Source organism: Varroa jacobsoni, unplaced genomic scaffold (assembly GCF_002532875.2).
Source record: "Varroa jacobsoni isolate VJ856 unplaced genomic scaffold, vjacob_1.0 scaffold_1104, whole genome shotgun sequence".
NCBI classification, from domain to species: domain Eukaryota; kingdom Metazoa; phylum Arthropoda; class Arachnida; order Mesostigmata; family Varroidae; genus Varroa; species Varroa jacobsoni.
In genome coordinates, this window is record NW_019214006.1 from 414,985 (window position 1) to 441,593 (window position 26,609).

Below are 26,609 nucleotides of genomic sequence, written 5' to 3' on the forward strand. Positions count from 1 at the left end.
AGCGAAATCATACTTCTTAGCGCATGTACGTCTTAATGCTCAAATAGCAAGTAAGTGACATCCATATATTGAAGGAGACCCTAACTCATCTGACCTATACTCAAAATAGGTCGTCTTGAGGAGAGTTTCGTTAAAAAATGGCTCTTATGCGAGACCTATGGAACCTGCTCACTCAATTGTTGGATTTGTATATTTCGCAGAAATGTGTTTAGCTTAATTTGAGAATAACTTTGTCATATTATATAAATACGACGACTATATTTAGGATTTTATCGAAATTTTGATAGTGCACGAATCGAGGTTAACGTTCCGATTTGTACGTGCCTCTAGAGCCAAGAATCGAAGTATTATATAGCTGCACTGCGCAATGGCTGGAAACAAATAGCGCATAACCTCTGATCGATCTTCACGACGGAAATAGTGAAGAAAAAAAAATTGACGCTATATCGATTAAAAGTTGTAGTCTGCTAACTAAGATAGTTTCTTTCCTCACGGTAAAATAAATATCGAACGATAACTTCTTCAATGTGACTTCGAATCAGAGAGATATAGCTCGTGAGGTCACTGCAACGACTTCCACTCTTAAAGAAGTAGTTTCTGATGTCCGGTAGTCGTTCAGAGGCAGAAGTAAGGCATTGAATTTGAAAATTTCAATGGCCCGGTTTAAGCTGTCCAGAAGCTACAGCAAAGAATTTATCTATATCTAAAATGTACCGATACAGATTCGAAACGCTCGTAAGTACAACACTTTAAAATTGATCTGAACAGCCCAACTTGCGCTTGTAAACGGCAGCGTGTGGGCTTCATGTGTTATTCAGCCGTTGGCAAGCAATTGAGGCAAAACATTTAATCGAGGCCTTGCAATCGAATGATGTATTCGATGAAAAAAAAATGCCTTTGTATTCGAAATGGTTTAACCTAGGTGGAGCTCTTCATAGTGATAGTAACTTTCCTTTATATTCTGTGCGGTACATCGTTATGACGGTATCTCAAGAGTAGGCCATTTAGGAAAAACAAAAGTATATCTCATGTGTTAGCCGTTAGAACCTTTTTCCCGTTGACGGATAAATAGGTCACTTTTTGCAAACTACATATTCCTCTTTCACGTATCACAGACCTCCATTTGTCTAAACAAAGGTGTCATAGTATCCAATCCAATCGGTCAATTCTAATATCTAGATACGGCCACCTAGAATCAGACGTCTCGTCTCGTGTGTCGAATGATTGCATCGAGGCCATGCCGAACGTACAATTATATCTTAATTTTTTTCGCTATTTTAATAATGAAACATATATTTCCATTCAGGATATCAACATATGTGCATACATTATGTCATCTACACGACGATACCCTATCGTTTGTTCGGTCGGTAATAAACTGCAAAATCCTTCCAGATCCGATGTCATTATGAACTATGCGTCTGTGACTCTGATCGTTAGCTAATAAGCTGTATATCGGCATGGGAAGCGTATTCATCATCCTCCAGGCTCCATTTCAGAGTATGGAAAAGCATGTAAGCAGCTCGCTTTTTACCTAACGAGAGACAAACCCTTCTTGCAAACGAAATAGTGTCAACAACAAGTCCAGCTCGTCATTATATTCGATCCTAGGAGCCTAGGAGCGGGGCATCTATAAAGCGCACGTAATGACAGGTAGACGAACAGGGTGATTGTTATTTGAAATTTAGAATACGGTCCGTTTAGCTACAACCGCTGCAGATCGAATACCTTGATTGATATTTCTCGGTTACAGAGCATTGATGAGAAAGCATTTATCAATCTAGATGCAGGTTAGATTTGCGTGTTGTATCTCAGGCGCTTAAGCGCACGGCAGGCCTACCTGTGAATTTAAGTCAGCGTTCTTCGCAGGACTCAAAGTTTCACCATACTGCTCGTTCGGACGCAGAACATAGGCTAACTCCAATATTCTCGCCACAGTCCATAGGATTGAGTTGTTTCTCTGGTGTATTAAAGTACAGTAAACGTGAAACAAGTACTTCGCGGATCCAGCCAATCTTTCCAAGCCCGTCCACTAATAGTTGCTACGGGCCCACCACATCTCCAAAGGACAACGCAGAGACATCATTACCAAAATAACGCGATGTACTATTGATAGTAGTTAGACAATAGTTTACAGAACGTCGTAAAGGGTGACGTGTATAGATACCTCATACTCAGACATGATGACGCATTGTTGTTACGCTATACTTTATGTGTTCATGCGTCACTTGTAAAGACATCAAACGAAAATTTATACATGCATATTAAATCTAGTTGCTTAAGCTAGTAAGCTTTTGGCATTAAATTTATAGGATTTGAAGTAATTTTTGCGTTCTGTTCATTGCATCTAATTGGTGCCGCTGTACAAGGTCTAGACGTGGTCCACTCAACTGTTCAACTCAATAAAATAAATCTACCAGAACGCTGGACTCAATAGACGATCTCGCTACTTGGCCAGCCGTCGGCTCGTTTAGTTCATACTGTCCTTATGTCCTTCTCAAATCTAATGGGGATATCTTGTTACGGCCTTATTCACGAGTTCACAGACACTTACTGTAATAGATCCTTTGCGTTCGTTTAAGCAATTTCACTTAAGTTCCAGATCAATGTAATGGAGCAAAATGCAGTTTAAAATTAGTTTAATAAGTTTCCCTAAAAGTTTGGAAATTAAAATATTACGAAAGACAAAATCGATGTTTTCACATCATAACCTGGATTTTTATGTCGATTCTTATCGTTGCACAGTTGATTTAAGGATTGATTTGATGATGTTGACCCAGCGTTAGTACTAGGTACGCGTCCCGTAATGGAAACGTGTTCGCCAATGGACTATAGGAACACGTTACGTGGTCTAGGTTTAAAACTAGGCGTAGATAGACACATTTCGTCTCCCGCCAGAGGCCGGTTAACGCTTAACGGCAAACAGTGGATGTAAAACTTGAAACACTAATTAGTTCCTCGTGACAATGTACGTTCAAAGGTAGCGTGGCTTTTTGGGATGTGGTCGGTATCAGTTCCCAGAACAGATTCAGCACACCCGTTCTATAGAATTGGATTCATCCCTTCCTGTTTGCGTCCAAAACAAGTTATTACAAAACAGTCGTGCACAAATGTTAGAACTTATTATATCTTTGGGGCCGTTGTGTTGTTTCTGATTGTGTGATTTACTACCTTGGATGTAGCGGCAGAAGCCGGGGCAATATCTTGCTCACTTGTTTAAAGGACGCCGACAAAGCACTTCGTTTTGTTTCGTCTACGCCTTTCTGGAGGCACGAATGCCACTTTCGGTGGCCTAAAGCTACTAGCATATGTTTTGCACATTAGCACTAATAGAAAGAAATGACCACAGTGAGTAGGAAATGTTGATACAAAAGAACAGCTACATATGTGTGTATATACGGGTGGCTGGCGATAACGCCAAGTGTGTTTGTGCCGTTACCTCAAGGCAGACATTTCTCACGCAGAACAAAAACAACGCTCATCGTTAGCAGATTCGTAAAGAAGCGTCTATCCAGATAGAAATAACTGTGGTAAACGTGTACAGCTTCGAAGACTTTCATTTACACATGTATGCTTATGTCATCCGCGTTTAGCTAGGTCGTCGCATAAACGATACAATCTACTATGGAGTTACCAATTTTCTGGCACTTGTCTTCTAATCACGCAATACGACTCGGTGTCATTACCAAATAGCATGGCTAGCAGAGGCGAGATCTGAAAAAGTAGTTCTACGGGCCGTAGGCCTAAATGTATGAAACATACGTGAGCGGTTTGAAGTCTGCCCGTTACGTTGGAAGAAACGAGGTTTTTCCTATTTCACATATATATACATCCTCTCTGCTCGAGGCTATGCTACTTTTGCATCGGATTATATGTTCTGCAAATTTTCTTCAGCGGTGCAATGTTTGGAGCGGAGGAGAAAAATAATACAGACGGCTGCACTGAGAAAAGTTCTAAGATCTGAAGGCGAGTTGTTGGCGACTTCGATACTTTGCTTGAGGGAAACAACAGACTTCGAAAGCCGATACATATGTCGTGGCAGATCCTGCGCAATTTCTGACCCGAACAGGCTACGCAATCGTCTTCTGCTTATTTAGATGTTTCGTCCTGATTTTCCATAAACGAGGAGCATTGTATGAGAAGGATGGCCGGCTGGCCGTCGCCGCATGATGGTATAAATCAGATATCCTTGTTTTCGTAAAAGGAAAAAAACGCTGTCTGCTATCATGGCTATATTACTTTAGCACGCCACTCGCTACGCGACTTATTGAAACAGGCAGTCATTATTGCGCTGTTATTTATTTAGTGAATTGTACTACCGATATTTGACAGCACTGTATTTGTAGTAGGTTCGCTCGTCATCATCCCCTATGACAGATTACGTTTGCGCTCTAACGCACTAGATCTACTGGATTCATGACTTCGGTAGAGCTCGCATGGGCTGTCGAGCGTAGACACGTAAAATTATGTATTTGATATAGGTTTTTTTTAAGGCAGCTCTCTAGTCGCTAGAACGTATATGCTAGTCTTCATGGCATCGCTCGACTGACGTGTTGATAGCAATGTTTCTATCGATTTTCGAGCGCATAAAGGTTCGAGCTTACTGAAAAGTTATGAGATTTTCTAAAAATTGGCTACGTAATGGATCACCCTGCACAAACAGCCCACTGGTGCTCGTACCAGCCTCATTCAATTCACGCGTTTTATTTTTGGTGAAAATTGACTGATGTCGCGTTCGCCGAATCCACACCTTATATACATATAGGAGAGAAAGTCGGCTAGCGTCTGAGGACACGCGGAAGTAATAGTGCTATCGTACGTTATGAGATTGTGACACACAGAGGCAACATAAGACAGGATAATAGCTAGCCTTGAACGACACGAGCCTTGTGCAACCATGCAAGAGATTGGGGAAAGCCCCATGGCAAGTCGTCGGCCTATAGGGAATGTCATTTCGATGCTTGATTTGAACGGTGACGAAAACTAAATACAGAATACGTTTATCGATTTTCTAGTTCTCACCGCTGTCCAACTATACGTTTCACGGATCAACTACGTTAAGATGATAGCAAAATCGAGAAATACATGAGCTCTCGTTGGTCGGTAATGGCGATAGTGGATAGGCACAAAAAGTTAATCTACATCTATAAGCGGCTTAGTAAGTAAGTTTATGCTGCTAACTTAACGGCTTCAGGGAAATGTATGATAACCCAATAGAGCAGTAAACGCTTGCAACAGCTGCCTGACTTCACCGCTGCCAGTTAGTTCGTAAGGGGTAATAATTGTATGGATGCTAGTTGCTGCCTACTGACACTGAAAACGACCTCATACTGGTAGGCAGCGTGGAAAGCGCACGTTCATCAAAGGTGTATCTAGCTAGGTCTACAAATCTAAGACGCGTTCAAGCTGCATCTAGGTCCTGCCCAACTTTTGAATTTCACACTTAGTTATATTGAGAAGGTCGCTTAATTTAGCATCTTGACTCAAGATTATATGGATAAGAACAATCTCCCGTATTCCAGGTTTTTCACTAAAGATTAGACGATTACGCCCGTAATAACAGTATGAAATAAAAGCGCAAAGTGCTATTGTGTCGAGCGTTGTTGAAACCGTGAAAATCCTAAGCACAGCTATTTCCTGTGCGTTTCTCTAACGGGTAACAGTAGACAATTCTTCTCCTCGTGCTTTGGATGGGTGGGACGCGAAGAAAAAGCTTGACGCTGTTTTTTAATGAGAATGACTCTGCCGCATGTTTCCTGTGTTGTTGGCCGCTAGTGGACATCTGGTCTCACCCGTGCGGATTCCACATCTTGACTTGATACATTATAGAACAAGTGTACTCGTTATGTTGTTAAGATGATTCTTAAATTGTCACTATACACGCATATTCATTCGATCTCGAGATCTTACTAAAGATAAAGCTTCGGTTTATCTGTCGCTGGTGAGAGCGAATGGCTTTCATTCGTCACGCTCCATCCATTGTGACAAACGTTCGGAGACGCACAGACGGTTAAACACAATAGCATTGCATTACTACAATAGTGCAGAGAGGCCTACACTGCATCGTACGTATCGAACGAACGTATACGTCAATGTAAATGATAGGCAAGCGGCAGTACGATTGTCTCGAAGGACCTGTCAGATATTATAGCAACAAAGGCAATCTGCGCGGATGCTCTGTTTGTCGATAACGGCTGTCTACAGAGTCAATCGTTCGTTCGATTCCGAGCGCATTCTCACATTATTTAACGGGCGAATCTGACGAGTAACCAATTCGTTTTCCGTGTTTTGTGCAAAAAATTACACAACACAATGGCCCGACACGAGCACAGTTTGAGCGGTCGAGATCTCCGTCATACAAATATTTGCCTTTATAGAGCGTCGAAGAATTATTCACGACTGTTGTTGATAGCGCCCTCTTTTAATAAATATAATCCCCGAACTAGTCGAGTCCTGTTCTGCTAGCTTCCAATAAGGACATTTTCGATTCATGGCCGAACGGAATACCTGCCGGGCAGAACCCCGGTTTCGTTTAAACGGTTCCAACAGTCGAGATCGACTACGAGTTCGATGTCTGAACGAAAAGCTTCTGATTTGCTAGGACAAAAACTACTTTTCCTAACGATCGTTCTAGGAGGTTTCTTATTGACTGAATGAGCTGTTTGCAAAATCAAGCTGTCCGTGGGATTTTTTGCCTGAACAAACCCCCGTATTATTGCAGATTTGACCAATTCCTCAATTTGAACTTCGTGCTTTTAACGTGCAGGAAAACCACTCCTCCTTAATAGTACGTGTAAACATTCGCGTTTTGTAGGAGATAAACTTAGTTACTTATGAGGATCTATTAAAAAATTTCTATAATGTCAGTTGAAATTCAAACGTGATTAAATCCGGTGCCCGTGCAACTGTGCGCACGAACCCAACAATATAATCCTTCACTCCTGACCTGTCGTTCTCCTTACACAGCACTTGCCCAGGCAAATCGACACCCGAACATGCAGACGTCAGTATCTCTTTGATTTGAAGCGCCGAATGGTGGGGACTGTGCAAGGGGGAGTTGGCCTTGGAACTTAGGACATATTTTAAAATCCGCCAGGTCTTTCAGCAGGTATTACTTTTTGATGAAGTCGATGTGTCACCGTGCAAGTTTTGCCTTGAATGAAGTCAGTTTACCTGCAAACGTACTTGTTTGTCTGTGATGAAATAGGATAGCGCTCATCAACATACAAATGTTTCGCACCCTTTAAGTGTGAACGGCTATGAATAATACCTGTTTCATCCAAAAAAGGAGATATTTTTGTAATAGGTCTCTAATTCGGCGTGACATGAGAGTGAAACTGACGGACATCGTTGATGAGTTGAAACCCGTTAACGTGTTGCGGGTCGAATTATATGTTGGTATTCTGCGACTCTGGTCAACAAAACGCAACATAAATTCATAGGCTCAATCCACGATGATCAATCTGTGCGCGTTGACTAATCTGTTTCGCGTATGGCAATACATGTAGATGTCTCGTGCAGTCGCGTCCACGTCTATGACACGCGTCGACACAGGTTTACCTGGCACAACTACGCTTTTAACAAAAAAACGCTTTTAGCTACACGTTGTTCAATAAATGTTCTCCAGCTGAGCGGATCTGCCTGATTCTCGCTTGACGTTATAGATATCGTCAATCAAATTAAGCTGATACTAATAATAATAACGAAATACCTAATAACGAAAAAAAAAAGTAATAGATTGACCTTCGGTTATTCTGTTCATTACGGAAGTTTTCCGTAATGAAATGTCGAAGCGCGATCCAAGCAAGAACTGTCGAACTGTTATCACAGCATTGTGCCGTTTAGTGAACATCCGACCGGAGTTCGGTGTTTATTTTGTGTACCGTGCGTATGGCAGTGATGGCGGCCAGAGGGCCGATAGTGACCTTGTTCTTAAGCGGACACACGCGCATATGCATAGCTAAAGATAAAACTGAGGATGCCCTGTCTTCCAACAGTTTACGTGAATGTATGACTGTACTATACGCGACAAACCTTGCGTCGCAAAAGGGTACTAGGGCATGCGAACGCACAATGTACGAACGAAATATTCATATTCATTTCGTGGGATGAAGATGAGTAATAGACCTCTGAAATAGCTTAGGTTGTCGCAATACAAGGCAATATCCCAATTGATACCGTGTTGCCGTGACTGTGACAGGAAAGCGTCTGCTTTTATCGTAACAGATGATAACATACTCGTTGGGTCGAAGATCTATATAGGACATCTTAGTACTAACCTATTGAAAGAGATACCCCTGGAAAGTTCTATCAACGCTTTGTCCACAAGGATTCCTATTGAGTCAGATATCTGGTCCCATTTAACACCTAATGGCCCAAAACAAGTATCATCATAAGAAGCATCCGGACCTGTTAACTGTGCTCTTTTGACTTTGACAAATTAGTGGACAATTTTCCTTTCTTTCATTTATTAGACCAAGCCGTTATTACGCCTTATTGCTATGATTTGTTTCATAGACGATACCATCCATATATATATATATATATATATATATATATATATAGGCGTCATCAAATACCTCGCGGATAAATTCAGCCTCTTCCGGAAAGTTGGAAATCATTTTCCCCAAGTGGAATTTTAAGCCTCTGCAGTAAACCTGCGGGCTACAAATGAAAAGTTGAGACCTGGACAGTTTCTCTAGGATTCGAAGATTGGTGCGTCGAGTTTCTCGGAGATACCCAGTAGTTCAAAAAGGGACAGCCTTTGAACGATAAGAAGAAGTGCACATTGACGACACCGATTCCTCGTTGTTGAAATCCGTAAAACGCAATTTCACGAACTTACTAACAAACATAAAGGGTTAGAGCTGGATCTATAACAAAGGAGGATCAGAATTTATCTTGACGAGTGACAATCCGAGAGTGACAGTCCGAGGAAGAGAAGCTAGAGGAGGATGCTGGTGTTCCGCTCCCTGCGCAAAGAAAATTATTGTTATTCGGCGACAAGGTCAAATCTGAATAATACATAACTCGAGGTCGTTACGAGAAAATATACGAAGCATATCTAGGCAGAGTGTAATTACCAACAACAAGTTACGGTAATGCCAGAGAAAGCTAACAAGTTGCTCTAGTCACACTAATTTCCGAAAACGTCAGTAACTATAACGGTTAATTCTTCTGTGGTTACAATGAACTGCAACTTGCTCAGTAGGTAGTATTTATTCAATGCAACAAAACTGAGGTGCCGAAATTTTCCCGAGGCCCTAACAGGCGTAAAACACAGTATCAGGTATTCAACCTATATATACAGAGCAAGGAGCGTCTCAGGCCCATCGGAAAGTTCACCAGTTTTTGCGGGGGCCTGACCACGATGGCAGCTCGAGAGATCGCTCATTAGGACAACGATTCGGTGCAGTTCAATACAGTTTTACAACTGGTGTACAAAAACTTTCAAGTACGCACGCACAAAAAAACATCAAATATTGTGTACTCATCGAAATCTACATCGGCCGAATGGATTGCCACAACTTACTAAACTTAGTAGCGTTAGGTCAATCACAGGAAAAACTTCTACCTCTATTATATTCTATGGTGCAAGGCTGTTTACCAGGAAGTGTTAGAAAAAAAGGTTCGACTGGTTGGTTGAAACAAAAAAGAGCGGTAATACAATGTTATGAGTCGAGGCTAGATGCTCCGTTGGGAGCTTTGGTAAAACCTGCAAACGTAAAAGATGCAATTAGTGCTAGTCACAGCAAAGGGTACCATCATGTTCAACGGAAATCATCTTTACTGAATTGAAAGACATCGCCAAATAATGCCAGAGTGAATTAAATATACGCACTTAACGTTGTCAGTGATCAGACAGACTATTTTTGTGTGTTTTGCGCCAACAATCTAGCGAATGTAAAAGAAAATTATGTTTATAAGTAAACGCTGGCAACGAAAATATCAGTTCCTCAAATGTTTGTCAAGTGTCGAGCTAAAGCGCCTACATGTAACACCTACGAGGTAAAACATCACGTCATTACGTACCCAGGGAATATCAGTTTAAACATGTCTGTCTCTACTGTTGACAGGAATAATGGTCATTGTAATAAAGGTACGAATAATAGTATTGTGAACAGATTTTTCTTGAATTGTCGGAGCTAGTGGTCTTTAGCGTTATGTTCTATGCGGGAACAGAGAGCTTATTTACCTTATCAGTCTTCGTCTGTCACGTTACAAATGCACACCGTGATGCACGTAAATGATTGAATTTTTTTGACGCATGAAAGACAGATTATCATAGGTCGGTCACAAGTCTCACTGTTCTAAGAACAGCTTTGTACTCGCCCCTGTATACGGATAACATATAGCTAGCTCACTTGAGAGGTATGGAGACTGGAATACGAGTATAAGCAAATTTTTTTTTATAGCTGTTTTTTTTTTCTGGAATGTATGTATTATGCTTGGCCCAGTGTAGGTAATCTATGTTAAGCGTACCGTATGTTTTTGGCTCCCTTTGTCCTATGTAATTATAGAGTAGCGATTATACGTGCCTCGAGTAAGGGTGCTCCCGAACTGGTATCCGTACGATGTTTGGGCCTCATTGTCAATGAATGAGGGTCAAACAACTAACGAAAGAAAAAAAGGAGTCAAAATGCAAATATGAAGTAATGCAATGGTATGTCAAAAAAAGTCTGGGCACTTATACGTCTGATTTTCATCTTTCCGGGCAGCTAGTGCTTTAACCACTGACAAAGAATCAGCGTCGTTGATAGGGGAAGGACCCTTAAACAACGAATCTGTTGATAGATTCGCTCGCTACTGCTCTGAGTTTTGAGCCATTTGATTGACGGCGGTCGACACTGCCGCGCTCCACTCGACCGGCAAATGTCGGTTCTTTGGTGGCTCCGGAAAGCAAGTCAACGGACATGGAGATGCTTAGTAATTGCAAGTGGTCCTTTGCGGATACATCAACAGAAATATTTTCGGCGCGCATGGTAGCCCAAAGATATTTGTATGCCTAATTTCACCGTGTTAAAACGGTCAAATTTACCGGCAGGGGAAAAAAACGCTTATTAACGTCTAATAAACAACACGAAACAAACTATTATACTAAAGCTGCACGGGGCTGTCGCAGAGTAAACCTTAACTTAAGGACATAAACGAAAGAGGATAAGTACTCTAGCATGTATACTTACCGTTTACTTGCGTTAGTCGAAAACGAACAGGAAAACTGTGAGATTACTAAAATACAAGGCCAGCCTAAACCGCTTATGCACCTTCAGTTCTTTTCTTGCCAAGCCTGCCTTTTGAGCTTCTTCGACTACTCCACAGTTATACACCACGAAAGCCTGGTCTGTAACCGTTAAGACTTGCATCTAAGACGGTATACCCTGTAAGGATAGATATTATTAGGGGATGAAGAAAAGACAACGCTAATGAGATATATCCGACCATGGAAACAACATTAATCATTGGATATCGATTTCAGCTACTGCGAAGCATTTTGGCATAAGACAAGAAGATAAAGACATTGACTTTTCCCCATAACACTATATGGTATCAGAACTGAACGTTATCATTTCCTGAAGTTTGAATGTCTGTGCTTGCCAAGATTAACTACAACGCCCGTGCCATAGACGATTGCTTGCATGTTGCTAACGTATTCTTTTGAAGCAATGTATTACTTTCAACCGATAGTACAACAGATAGTAAACTTATCTGAAGCGCCAAGCTTTCTCGTCGGAAGCATATGCTTGTATACTAGCAATAGGATGGCGTGCTCAATGAACAGAACGTATCGAATAAATGAAATAGTCAAGCTCCGAACTAATGGAAAGCGTCGATCGATACGAAGGTGAAGCCAGCCATACAGGAAATATGCCCATTTTTTCTTTTTTATCTAGGATTACACGATTGATATAATCTATGGAATATGTAAATATAATTTTCACGAACGAAAAAAATATTCATATGTACATAAATGTAACATTCAAAAGAATTTTCCTCTGGCGCTAATGATTCATTGAAAGACGGAGCCTCTTACTGGACCAAAACTTCGCATTGGTCCTCAGTCGCAAGTAATCGGATCGACAATAATGGTTTCCTATCAATTTTCTGAAATTGTCAGGAATACGTCATTGAATTTATAGTTGTCAATTTATGTTGAACAAAATTCGGATACCGTCACGCACTGTGTACTTACTGTTGACATGTGTTGTACCAAAACAACTAATTAATTAAAAGCTAAATGATTCTTTGTTAAACGATAATGATTGATCCGAAGACGAAGCTTACTCTTCGAATCGAAATTTCGTACTTTTCAACCGCGACTAACCTATTGACTCTACCAAGTCGGACCGCGAAAGACCTCCCAACGCTTTTTCGATAGACAGCAAAGACAGGATAGGACAGAGCCGAATGCCAAAAGCTCGAGAGCAAAGAGATATCCGAACCGATTCTGGGTCAAATGAATACGTGAAAGGATCTCTGTGAGTAGCTGGGTCTATATCGCCAGATTCCACAAAGCAATTTAAGGTGGAGCTCACCATCAGCGGTGCAAAAGTGTGGAACCAAAGCTTTATTAAACCCATTTCAACGGACAATATATCACCGAATGGGAATGGAGAGTCCTACTCAGCTATAATAAAATCGACGTAAAGATTTCCGTTTTCGTTCAAATCTGGCTTATTTACGCCACTTGTACGGTATATAACGAAAAAAATGATGCATGAGTGCCTGTAAATTAAGTACCAATTAACACGATAACGGGATATTTAGGAAGATAATACGATTCCTAGTAAAAACACCACATATGTCGAATTCGTCGACCTAGGCTATCCTATGAGTATGCTTGAAAAATGATTTTTAGTACATGAGCTTCATCGAAGGTCGGGCGGATGAAGGGCCGGCTTATTCTGTAGCTTGCTGTAGCTATGTAGCAAATAATGCAAAGTTATTTTAAGGCGTCGAATATAAGAATACCATACATGGTATTAATGATATAATCGGTCTAAGTTAGCGTACAAGTTTACGTTTTGACAAGGTACACCTAGTACGTGACGCTTCTATCTAATATCAAGAGAACAATGGACCATCTCATTTCGCAGCCTGCCGAAGCCAATAATAAACCATTGTTATTTTTACGTCCAATTGTCCCTAGCTACGAAGTTCTAGATAGCTATGCACAATTGGATCTCTCACTACGCCTGACGGACTTAAATAATGTAAGCAATGGGAGAAAGGGAACGAAGAGCGCACTTACTTTATAAATGACGAGAAATTTTTGTTAACTACAATATAATTGAGCGTAATAAGTACAATTTTACACTTATATAGGCACAGCTATATCCATATCTATAAGATCTCAATAGCATATCACATATAGCACATCACGCAATAGCCTGTTAGTCGGCGTTTGCTAGAAAGAAACATACATCAACTTTTATGAGACATAACATCTAATGGAAATTTTTAATAAGAAAATTCCTGACAATCGGAATATTGTCAACACCAGTCTATAGAGAAGCTGAAAGCACTGAGTGGCCCCAGAGTACAACTGAGTTGAGTAAGGACGCGTGTATATATATACGTCGATATAGTTTAGGGCGCTGTCAACGACGTATCAGAACAAGTAGTTAACTTTGAACACGAAGTTATTCATGGTTCTATTAGCATGACGCACCATTTGGACAGAACGTTAGTTTCGACTTGCACAGATCAGAATTTTCTATGGAGAATTATTTATACAGAATGATACGTAGAGCATTTACACGGAACACAAAACAACTGGACTTTATGGACCTACGATAGATAGCTTATGTTTTTCGTCTGCTTAACTCAGCAGTGAACAGCCATAGCAACAGCTAAGCTAGCCCTATGTAATTCAAGGACATAGATGCTTCTGACGAACACTTTTTTAAAAATTAATGATTTTCGATCATAAAGTAGAAGGGTTTTCCACAAATATACGGGTATGTTATTGGTAGTTCCTGTTCCGCCTAGAACGATAGCGTTAAGTAAAGCTCCTTTAGAAATGAAGCCCTAATTTAGAAGAAGACTCATTAACACTATTATTTAAGTTTTAAGTAAAAAAAAAAGATAGGCTCTTTCGATTTCATTAGCAAATGTGAATTTAGATATTTCCGAGCACTTAATGGACGGACAGAGCTTTAAAGAGATGATTTAACAGTGCGCAAGTTCGTATGCATGAAATTATCTAAAGCTATAGCGTCCAGCTCACTTGGAAAATATTATATATTTTCTTTAAATATATTAATTACATATTTCATTATACATTAAATGTAGAATTACGCAACGAATCGAAGCGTGTGAGGAAGGCACGAACAAGGTACGACCGCCAATAATTATTCTTGGCCAACCTAATCCAGAGCAACATCTAGTTATATTTATTTAATCCATAATAATTTTAAAACATTAATTTTGTCTCGAAAACGGAACTGCTCACCGTTTAGCGCTTTTCGTCGGTGGCTTCTTGTAGGTATCGATGCAGCAATCGACCCATCTGTGCTTTAACGTAACCGGGGACCGGGCGGAACGATATTTTCCCACGTTCGTTTCTGGATGATTACGATGACCTTAATTTTTCACACAATGGCCGGGGCGACGTTGACTGTCAACCATCACTGGCTCCTGTCAATTCGCTTTTCACTAACCTCAATCATTTACCCGTTCAATATTCTGCCATTTCGCTTTCTGCAATTTTGATTGCCGAACGTCTGACTTCTCCCGTTTAACCTTTTTGTCTGATTTAGTTGCATCGCAAGAATACAATAAGCGATCAGACATGCGCGGAACGAAAACAGTGCCATCGCTTTACAGCTTCCGTTGAAGAGATCCCTCTAAGAGGAAAGGCATACTTGAGCGTGGAATAAACTTCCCACGTACAACACTACTTGTCTTAGGTTATGATTCAGCTATTACAGAAATGGGATTGAAGATTCATCTGAGAGATTATTGGCTTGGCCCATGGTGTTGCAAACACATGTAGTGTCAAATAGAGAAACAAATCTTCCATAACTGGTTCTCAGCCGTGCCTTCTATGCCAGGCATTGGTATCGCTATTCCAGCATTGCATCTAGGACCTGTTATGAGAGGAATCCAAAAGAACTGATCAGTAGAGGATATTGTCATATTAGTCGCATACTTCACTGCTGTTCGAAATCATACTGAAATATAACAAAATTAGACTTAAATTCTAGAGCACTTCCCTGTCCTTCCGAATAATAGGAATCTACGTTACCTCTTTAGTATTAAGTACTCGAATTCAGTATTTAGATGGCGGCCCCGACTTGCTCAGAGCCTAACATCTGGGCGCTTTAAATATCTAATTAGAATAATAGTTAGTGCGTTATAGTTTATCTCATCGATAGATATACGCCGGTTGTGCCAAATTGAAGTAAGAAAAATTCGAAGCTGGCGATAATTCGAGATCATTTCTGCCTTTTTAGTTCAATCAACTTGTAAGGAGTCCTCTCTCAAACCAGCTTAGCCAAGACTATCTACCGTTGCTAACATGGCGTCATATTGCACCGATGACTAAGCAAGAATTGCGTTTTTTGAAAATGTTGTCACAGTTAGAAGAGCAAGCCTATCGCGCCCATTTCAAAAACATTCTTGATCGGTAGTTGCTTTAAGCCACTTAGAAAGGCGCAAGTGCCATCAGGTATATATTGGATAGCTGTGTAAGTTTCACGAGTTGAGGACGTGTATGAACTTTGACATGGTTACACAGAGGCTGCATCGTGTTATGGGCCAAATGTGGTCAAAATGCTTCATTTACTAATCTACTACTGGGTCAAAACCATATGAATAAAATGCATCGTTTTTAGGGGTTAAACGGCAAACCGTAGTTGGGTTTGTGGCGCCACAGTCGCCTATTTGTCTGTCTGTTCTCCACAGGCCAGATTTCACGGCAACGTGGGTTACGCGTTTGCTTGCTGATCCCAGGGATATGTGGTGGTCAAAATTCAACGGACAATAAAACTTACACGAAAACAACTGGGGCAAAATTGCAAACCATTAGAGTCTATGTTTTGCATTTTTCGCAAGTGAGTAATCTTTGGCTTGTTTTTTTAAAGTCTAAAAAGAGATAAGAAGCAAAGAGCTTGCGTCATGCTTTTTAGTAAGGGCAAAAGCAAATGCTCACAAGTCGTGTCATTGCTGTCGGAATTTCTTAGGGACCAGACTATTAAAAAATGACGAGTGTACATGTCGTACTAAACGTTTGGCGATAGGGTCTTGAAGATAACCCATACTAGGCGACCTTTGACGGCGCATACAGATCAAAACATGGTAGAGCAAAGCAACTTATGCCGAAGGATTGCCGAATTACCCTCAGGAGCTCAGGTAACAGCTAGATGTCTCACACGGATCACGTTGAACAGTTTTGAACGATTTATTCTCTGTAATTCTCCATCTGATAAGGAAATAAGGCTCAGAGCAAAAATTGCGTCAAAGAAACTGAATTTCGAAAAAATGCACGTGTATAAACAACTGTCCCAGGAGGATCTTGATTTAATCAAAGGAGAACTGGATTCGGTCTAACGCGTCATTAGGTAACGGGACCTGGGTCTACGAACATGACGTGAACATAAGAGCATGATCGTCTGCACATCACTCCAAAGCTCGGACCTAAAAAATACTTGTCTCCAGATTTGCTTGCAAATTCTAAGCTTGGCTTCACTGTCCTTTCGACCATCGGGGAGCTGAACATTATCAATTCACCTCTGATGCTTTTACTGTCACTAAGAGATATTGGCAATGAGCTTTGAAAGAATTGCGCAACGTTGCTAAATAAAGAGGGCCTGAACTTCAGAAACACAAATCATAGGTTCCTTACTGCCAGAATTCACTAATTTACGCGTCACTAATCCTAATAAATTTTCAGCAGAAGAGCCCAGTGAATATACTGTTTCAGTCCTTGCATTTCGTAAGTCTGGTCTTCAAAAACCTTTCCTTAACAGCTTAAGAAAAATCTGAAAGAAAAGAGATTTGAGATGATCAAACAAAATGAGAAGCTACGGTTGATTCACTGATCGCGAAAAATGCTATATCAAATACATTGGAACCGATAAGAACTGTTTTTGATTAGACAGCTAAAATTTCGACGATTAGGTGTTTACAGTGCATACACAGTCAAACTCCTTACATTTTTGGCCTAATAATAAAGCTATACTCCTGTTGTCAGCTGTTTTCTCATCATTCAACTAGGACCATCTTGCTCGCGGACAATGCAACCATTCTACGTATCTAAGTAAACACAATATTGTATTTAATACAAGTTCATGTCGCCAACGTCTCCAACTGTGTAATCAACATACAGAGAATGAGTAGAGTACTTCTACTTCTTTCACAGAGAAACGAAAACAGTTTTGCGCAGAGATACTGTCTCACTCAGTACTTTGTTCTGTATATTAAGCTGCTTCTAGCCGTAAATCCACTATCAGTTGGAAGATAATTTTTGAACGCTGAGAGCATATCGCTATGCGTATTCGAAAAGGCAAACAGGTTTTTAGTCATAAATAAAAAAAGTTGCCTGCTAAACCCATTAGACTAGACTAATTTTTATGCCTGTTTTGTCTACGGATACCAACAGATTCCCGGTCCTTATTTAGGTGTTAGACACCGCAAACACTCGGATAACATCCAATGATTTTGCTTGAAAATTTTTTGGAGGTCAACGGGTGAACAATGCTGGACAATTAACTTGATCAGTTGCCTCTGACGCAATGCAGATAATGATAATCACAGCCCTCTTCTTTGTTGAACCGTATAGTATGCCCCCTTGGATACCGCGTAGGCGGTTGGGCTTTTGGCTGGTCAGATCGGTCCTCTTCAGTGGTTGATTTCGAAATTGCCTAGCCCGTAATTCTAGATCCGGCCGTTTGGCGTTTACCGCTGCGGACCTGTTGCATGCCCCCCGTGACTGAGTTCGAGCATATTCTTCACCAGATCGTCAATTATCGTGTCGTGCAAACTGGCTAAAGTAGCTAGCAATACTCGTGCGACATAGCCAATCGAGATTGAGTTGGAAGCACAAAACATGGGAAAGAAGGAGGCGAAGTTAGCCATGTACTATTTAAGTGAACAAGACAGGTGTACATAGTACATATCGATAGAACAGTATAGTAGGTGGGAGCAAAAGGAGTCATAGATCCTGAATCAGGATAATGAGCCGCAACGTTTGCACGATACGCCAGACACGTTACCGCTGCTCGAGTGGCGGCTGTCTGTGATGGCATCAAGTTCGGTAAGTGCATGTCTAGCAGCAACACCCGTGTTCTGCTGTATTCTTGTGAGTGGCTTTGTCTGCGCCGTCCAGATATGGAAATGGAGTTGCAGATGGAAAATGTGATTGGCTGGAAATGGGCGACATGGGTTTCACTGGCGGGCCCGCAAATTGGGCTTGGAGGCCAGCTTGCAAAACCTATGTGCTCGTAGACAAAGTGCTCCGTGACCAGAGTAGAAATGTGGATTACATTTGCAACCATCAGCCCCTGAGGAATTTGTCTGCCATTCATCAACAGGTTGGTGTTGAGATTCGGACTCTATATAACCTATAGCCTCAGACTGAGTAAATGAAGTTTGAGTAAGACTACACCTTTTAAGCCCCACCTGATTCAGCCATTTTGCTGACTTAGATTTAGTTGAATTGGTTGACAATCAAACTCAAAATACACGACCTAAATTTTGCTTGAATGCTGAGATGCCCATACCTCTCCAATAGGGGTTCGGATATTTTGGGCTATTTTTGGCAAAACACCTTTCGTGAAATACAGCATCAATGTCCATCAAAAGTACTGGGTGCATCCAATACGTTATTTTCTAATAATATCCATAATTCTGAATGTGAAGGAAAAAGAAGTACGCATAGGTTCTGATTATTTCGAATATATTCGCTAGTCAAAGTTCGGTAATATAGAAGGCTTTACAGTAAAAGCTTTACATTGTCGCGATCGTCCTCAGTTCTCGCTAATATAGTAGATGCAACTGCGTGGTCAGGAGTGCCCAGAAAAACAATCAACAGGAATCAAGTGAGGAGAGCAAGAAAAAGAGAGATCCAGCATCATATTGTAAAAAATTGCCTTCCAACGAGGGGACGGGCTGCCAAAGAAGCGGCTTAAGGCTCAAAATAAGTATATTTTTCCTATATCACGGCATCTCTAGTTTCGCTGCTGCTGCTGCTGCAGGTATCAGCCGTGGATGATGAATTTTCGTATCGGCTTTCGAGCGCTCCAGTCGGGAAATTTTGCTTTACGCGATAAAAGAAAATAAAAGAAAAAATTTTAAAAAAACTTTCGCTGCTCTTTCACTGATGTAGGTAGTCGTTCTGAGCTATACCTATCCTATAGTTCGTTTGTGAAAAAATATTACTGAATTAGGAAATCTGTGCAGTAAAATAATGGGCCGAAAGGACGATACACCGCAGGCCTGGGAGCTAGCGGATTCTCAGCCCATATGTTTAGCGAGCATACTACATCATACAGTAATTAACGAGCAATTAATTATCGGTCTCACCCACTCGTCGTACAGCAGTGCTGAAAACCTATTACGTGCGGCATCGCTCAGGGTAAACCTGCGTAGGACTGTGTTGCCTGACTTCCTTTTTTATTGAAAATCCTTTTCTGAATCCTTTTCAATAACTCAACTCTTATAATCCGGACAGTCGAAATCAAATACTGTGCATCATAATAGACATATGCCTCGACCTGTATTAGCGCGACAGTCTCTCCACTGTTACTCATCTTGGGGAACAGAAAGCAGCCGTTTTTTATTAAAAATATGTGAAATGAGTGCAGATGATTGAAACAAAGTGAGTCGTCTGAGGCAGAGTGTAATAGCGGCAAGACGCTCATGGCTGTGAAGATTGTATACGTCAGTTATCTAGCGTGAGCTTTGCTAGTATGATGAGGGCCTTGAGCATGATTCTGGTAAAACTGTTGTTGACATTCTATTACAGATATAAACTGATGCTTCCTTCGTCGCTCCTGAACCTGAGTGGAAAAGAGGCCCAATAGCAGCGGAACTAGCGGGGTTACATTGGCCAAAGGCAATTTCCTGCAGAGCAGCAGATGCAGCTACACTGGCAGCAGTTACATCTACTGTTTTTTATACTGACAACTAAGCCGCTAATAACATAAGGGATGACTCACGTTAAAAAAAGGTAGTCCTTCCAAAGGGGCTTTACAAGAACGAGATTGGGGTCTAAGAGCTTGTTGACTAGAATTGGCATTTCATATGTAACGTATTACTGATCTATGCCCCGAAATACTGAAAATGTCAAAACTGAGTAAAGAATGAATTCCCCGAGAATTGATCCCAGCTTGGTTGGAAATGCGTGTTGCGGACCTTTAATCAACAAAAACCCGTCTAAAGCATATGACCATTATAAGCGAGACATGGTTTGAGCTCAACCACCAGCTGGTGAGAGACTTCGCGAGAAAATGCGGTCCCCCTGGTGATAATTCGAGTTCGGTGACACTGTCGAGTTAGTTCGGACGTAACGTCATGGTAATACTTCAAATAAACATCATGCTACGATGCGATACTCGCTAAAAATGAAACAACGAATGCATTCTGCCGTTTCGAGTTCCTCGAGAGACTCGTGGACTATCTGATGACAATACTAGATCTCATTGCTGTGCCTCAAGTACATTCCGGATTGAACAGAGGAATATCCAACATTGACTTTGACCCGCCTACTCTTTCGATATAAGTCCATGCGATTACGGGGCTGTACATGTCCTAAAAATGGCAGCTGGTCGCCAGATGTACCTTACTGTAGATTTACTTCGAGAAGCCATAGACAGCGAAACTTCATGTGGAAACGTGAGTGCTGGCTATGTTGCGGTCCACAAACTACCAGAACGCTGGGATAGGTGTGTAAAAAATAAGAGAGAGTACCTAGTAAAAATCGTCGACTAGTTTAGATTCCGCCGGATTCGTTTTTAACCACCACGTTTAACAACCTTATATATATTAGCACGATAAAATTCCTGGTAGTCGCTGGTCGGCTTTTGCTGTTGTTATTGGTAACCGCATTTACTCGTCTCACGATAAATTTCTCTCCGACTGTAAACAGAGAGCAGACGCAGTTCTACCGGGTTAGTTCCGAGCTAAATGGAAAGCTTTAGTTCGGGACCGGCGTTAAGTTTGCCGGCCTTTTAAGTGTTCAGTTTTAGCATTATGCGTCGCATAAGAACTTTGCAGCTGGAGCTTCTGCTACTTCGGTAGAACTGATTGGCTTAGATCGTAGAACGATGGGAAGAAGTGAAAGAGGAGCCTGACAGGAGAATAAAGCTCTATTCTACCCTGATACTTCATTTATAAGTATAGACTCTAATATATATTCCACATTACATAGGAGAGGAAATATTTCAAGTAAACAAAATCTGCTATGCCCATATTCTATAGTTACCGAATGCAGAATATGATTAGCGTACAAAATACACGGTATGATTTGCTCAGCAGTTGAAAAGACGTTCATTTGGCAGCTGATATTAGCAGAGGTAAAAAGCGCGCCACTTGTCATGTATTTTCAAATGACGTTTCCGAACTGTTAAGTTATTGAAGTAAACACTATTTTAGAACATAAACCTTTGAATGGAAGAGGTTTCGTGCTTTGCAAATACACACTTCCACACGAGAGAGTATTTGAATGTCGTAGGAAATATTCCCAGAAATCCATTCCTCTACCCGTCTAGTTTGGTAGCAGTGATTACTGACGGTACACTAACAGCCCGTAGGTATAGACAGCAACCCAGCTCAATAATAGGCAGATTAGGAAGGCAAGGCTATAATAACGTGCCTTTCCACATGGTGTAGTTTTTAATAAAACGTCCTAAGCAAACGTTTCACGATTACAAGTTCGCGCAATACGCATCAAAACGTTGGAGTGAGCGTAACATGGGGACGAATGAATAGACATGACATATTTCTGCAGTTTTTTCAGATATGTAAAAGACCAGCAAGGCTATTCTTTAACATTGAATTTTAATTTATTTCAGGTAAAAAGTGCAGTCATTCAGGCAAAGGGGAAGGACATTTACATACCGACATTCAAGAATCTGGAAAATAGTATCGTTACGCTCATTGGTACGCAATGATCATTTAACATTTGTTTAGCGTTTGAGAACCTAAATTGATAGCAGGGAGTAGCTTTTGTTAACTACGCGTTCGTTTGTAACGTGCAGTCGCACATAGAAAAGCCAAAACGTTGCTATGTTCACAACCTGCAAAATTTTTTCTTACATAAACAGAGAAGTAATCCTTATTTTTAGAAACCTGAAGTAATATTATACGACATACTTGATGGACATTTTTATGACATACATGCTTGTCGTTAACGTGCGGATTAAACGGTCACATAGAGATCGTATATATTTGCACTACATATTGCCTGTACAGTAAATAAACTCAAATTCAAAGTGAGTAAAACATCAATCTAACATTCCCGCACGAAGTGCAGAAGCACGTTTAGCTTTCATGTTCTAACATCCGGTATAGGATAGAGCTCTGATTAATGGCAGCTGGTTCTGTTCTGCACTACGGCAGGCTTTGCAAAATGGCAGGAACTGTATATAGGGAGTAGATTCCTTGTAGTAGCCTCCATTCGTTTAACCAGATCTGACGTCATGTAAAGACAAGGAACGCTGATACTGCCTAATAACATTGGTCGTATCGTAACTTACAAGGCACTTCCCACCAAAGGTGCTGTACAATCCGATATACACCTCGTATGAAGCTAACTGACACCGCCTAAACATGTAGAGGTGCCCCTCATGAGGCACCAGAGCACAGTTGTGCGCGGACAAACATTATGCTGCTTCTCAGACCGAGTTCTACTGGTGTACAATCTCCTTCTACTGAAGCTGCCATTGCAATCACCACTTCTAGGCTTCGTCGGCTAGTGGACATCGCCATGGTAAATCGTACCTTACTTGCCATCTCGTAGCTTCATACAACGATTATACGACACTACTATGCAGGGTCTAACCAAATTCCTGTCCAGTTTCCTATCCAATAGTAAACGTATTTGGAACTCGCGACTTTCTGGGATTTCTAGGCGTATATAAAGAGTATCATTTTCTCAGTATATCCGTGCCTACGTATAGGAAGAATGCCCGCTATTAGCAAACACCCCATCAGTGTACATTTATTTTTCAGTGTCTTTAAGCCCCAACGTGTTTTGGAGGTTATCCTTATCACAGACGTATTGTAGCTGCCTACGTGGAAGTGAGATTGGTGGTAGGAGAGAGAGAGTGAGAGAGGGAAAGTGAGACAAACCTTCGACGATTTATTAGCTTAGCCTTGACCTTGATTAAATTCAGCTCTTAAAATTAATAGTTGCGAAAAAAAACGATGAGTTTTGTCCGATATGACAAATGGAGGCGACAGTTGAAAGGTTGAAGGCAGCTACAGCAAGGGCTGCAGGTGAACACAGAGAAAAAAATTGAGAGAACATCCTTGTTTTGGAAACGCGGACACGTGTGGTTCTACTTTTGACTGAGGTGTGAGCCCACGAAAACGATGGCTGAAAATAACATTAAGAGCAGGCTAACAAACAAAGAAACTATCGTCTCTGTAATTGTCTGTCTTCTCGTTAACCCCCCTTACAGTTTCATCCCTGTTTGCGTGTTTGCTGGCTTTCGCTGCAGCTCCTGCTGTCGCAGGACCAGCCGGCGCTGTTACATTTAGGTTGCATAAACTGTGATACTGAACGAAATAGTGATACTGCTAGTTCGTGGTAAAATAGAGCGACTCGTTCTGAAGCTTCCATTGCACACGTCGTCTCAGAATAGCAATAGATCAGTCGGACCTGAACATTGAGAGCCAGTTGTGTGGCTGGAGATGAAGCTCATAAGTGCATTAAGACAGCATTGTATTATAATAGTATATATAATCAGCGAAAGTACAAGCTTATTATCATAGCAGAGAAGAAAAAATGATGGGAAAGCAACCCTGGTGGTAGTGAGATCAGTTCATAGTATACATATGGAACCTATCATAGCTGCTGTTAACGCCGTCGCGGGAACGAATGTAACGTAAAAGGAACTGAAACAAACATCAAGCTCTGATTGCGTTTGGTGTAGTAATAGAAATAATAACGGGAGCATTATTATAATTATCAATACTGTTAATAGGAGCTTATGTAAGAGATGACTGTTAATCAGTAACTAATAGTAACTTATTTCGTTATCTAGCAATATACTGCGGCATAACCCTTCATCGACTTCCTTAGCGAAACAAATCTACATTTAGTGCTTGCTCTAATGCTGACCTGATCCGACCTATTTGCTTAGTGGTCTTGCTCCATTTAGCCATGCTTCTTTGAAGACTCTTTGCTACGACAAGATGTATCTGCATATACGGCGTCAACCACCTTGATAGTCCTCACGTTCTTTGGCTCAAATGCCCTAGTCAGTATTGAAACGAGGTGAGCCTTCGAATGTTCCCTTCGTCTTCCTACTACCATTATCGTCTCTAGTAGCACGATGGCAACCAATAGGTTCTGCTACCTGCGTTAGCTGCCACATTTTTGACTGATGGGATGCGGAAGAGTACAATGGCTGGCGTTATTTTTCCGCTGGTTAGTTCCATCGATGTCAGTAATTTTGCATTCGATAGTTCAATCTTTGTACGTGATATTGAATCTTTAGTCGATATTCGTTCCATATTTTAGGCGTCCTGCATTTTTAACGCTTCCTTGGATTTTGCAAGTTAGCCAAGATGGCAGTTAAAGGTTTCTTTCTCAAAGAATAGTTACACCGGTGTATGTAGATATAAGACATCATTTATAGCATTACCTAACTATTTTTCTACTATAATTTGGTTTTTTACATTCGAGAAATCTATCAACAGAAGCAAATCCAGTAGTTCAAGACACCACTCCTACTGCAAGATGTGTCATTAACTTTTTTCATAAGAATAATAATAATAATAATAATTTCGTGTGGAGGAAAAACAGAAGAAAATTTTCATAACTCAAGTTCGCTCTATCGAACACAAGTCATACAATAAAAGCATAGGGAAAAAAAACCGCGAATCGCATATAACCTGCGAACTTATCGTCATTGGTTCAACAACTGAGACACGTTTTCGCTGTTAGATTTCTCCTAATTACGTGGGTGAAACATTGACGGGCGCGTCTCAAATAAAAGATCTATCTGCCTGTACTGTTGTTCTGTTCATTATCTGATAGAAAGCAACACTGTACTCTATTGGCCTGCGTAGTCTTACGCCTTTAGATAGGACCACGTCTTTGTGGCAGGTTCTTGCTGCAGTTTACCAAACCGACAACCCGCCGCTCCGCATTGCCGTACTGGTACGTCTAGGTTTGCGGGAATGGAAGAATGAGCTTGTCGCCTCGGGAAAATAAAAACGATTGCGTTTTGCGGAAGCATACTTCTGCTGCCTTTCGTTTTCTTAGGACAGTCTTCTTGTCTTAGGAACAGAGGAGATCGTGAGAGATGGCGAGAAATGTTCATGTAAAACCAACTGAAAACGAATAGCAACTGCAGAGGATAAAGGAAAACAATGGTATAACAAGCTTTTTGATTAGCATGCCCATTTCGATTACGTCCGCGCGCTGACACACACATGCACACCCTCCTAATAGCTGGCAAAAGCGGGACTTTACTTCAGCTGCCGGCGACTGCGACGAACAGTTAGTGCTTGAATCCGGACTGGTCTTTTCGTCTTCGCGCACTCGTGCCATTCGATGCCCAATTTTCACTTGTTCATCAAAGCTTCGGGCTTGCAAAGGCTTGTTTAGGTAATCACGTTTAGGAGCAGGTAAAAAAAATTAGTAGCTACAGCCTTAGCTGACTGCTGTCCTAGCAATGTCCTCTTGCGACCACACCAGGCCACACCTGTAAAGGAGAATTGGTGCAATCGGAGAATAATTTCGAAGCACTTTGTGAACACGTATAAAGAATAGTTTGCAAAAAATACGACCTTCTGAGCTGCCACAATCGTACAGTCTGCCGGTCAATATAATTTTGCAAATTAAAGGGTAGCCCAGCGGTGTATTTAAAGTTACGTTTCATACCGGTACTTATATATGTGCATTCAATTGGAATAACAGATTTATCCTTTTACGTCATATTCAATGATCAATAGGCAAAAGCAGTTCACTGCTTATTAGACTAAACTAAGTACCTAATAATGACTTATGTCCAATAGCCAGCAAATAAATTGAACCGACATAACCATGTATGCTAGCTCATTTCAAGAGTCATATGTGAATTGTAAACTCTATGCCCTGCAGGCGGGCAAATGCTAAGTGTCGTTTTGCCGACATTCGTCATCACATGTAGACGGAGTGTTTTAAGGGTGCATTTGGGCCAGCCCGAATTAATTATAAAAAAAATAAAATACCGAATTAAAAGCCCGGAAAGAATTCATGTCTATTGCTTGGTGGCGCTGGTAACCAAGCGCTGCGTTTGCTTTCACCAGAGTGAGGAATCCGAATTTAGCCACAAACGTCGGCGGCATCTCCTTGCCGACGTACCCTTTCGCTGCTCGAAGTTGGAGCTCGCGACAGCCCACACGCGACAGGGATTGAACGAACCGTTTTGTTTGCCGCTAACGTTCCCGCACGT

General features: G+C 41.1%; 1 protein-coding gene across 1 annotated transcript in view; it reads left to right on the top strand.

The window, feature by feature from the left end:
• The window catches only part of LOC147752652 (NACHT and WD repeat domain-containing protein 2), a 147,257-nt gene that overhangs the window by 70,290 nt on the left and 50,358 nt on the right, over nucleotides 1-26,609 (top strand). Inside the window, exon 5 of the mRNA XM_086970972.1 lies at nucleotides 22,014-22,101. The gene's annotated coding sequence lies outside the window, so the exon portion shown is untranslated. The remainder of the gene's footprint in view (nucleotides 1-22,013; nucleotides 22,102-26,609) is intronic.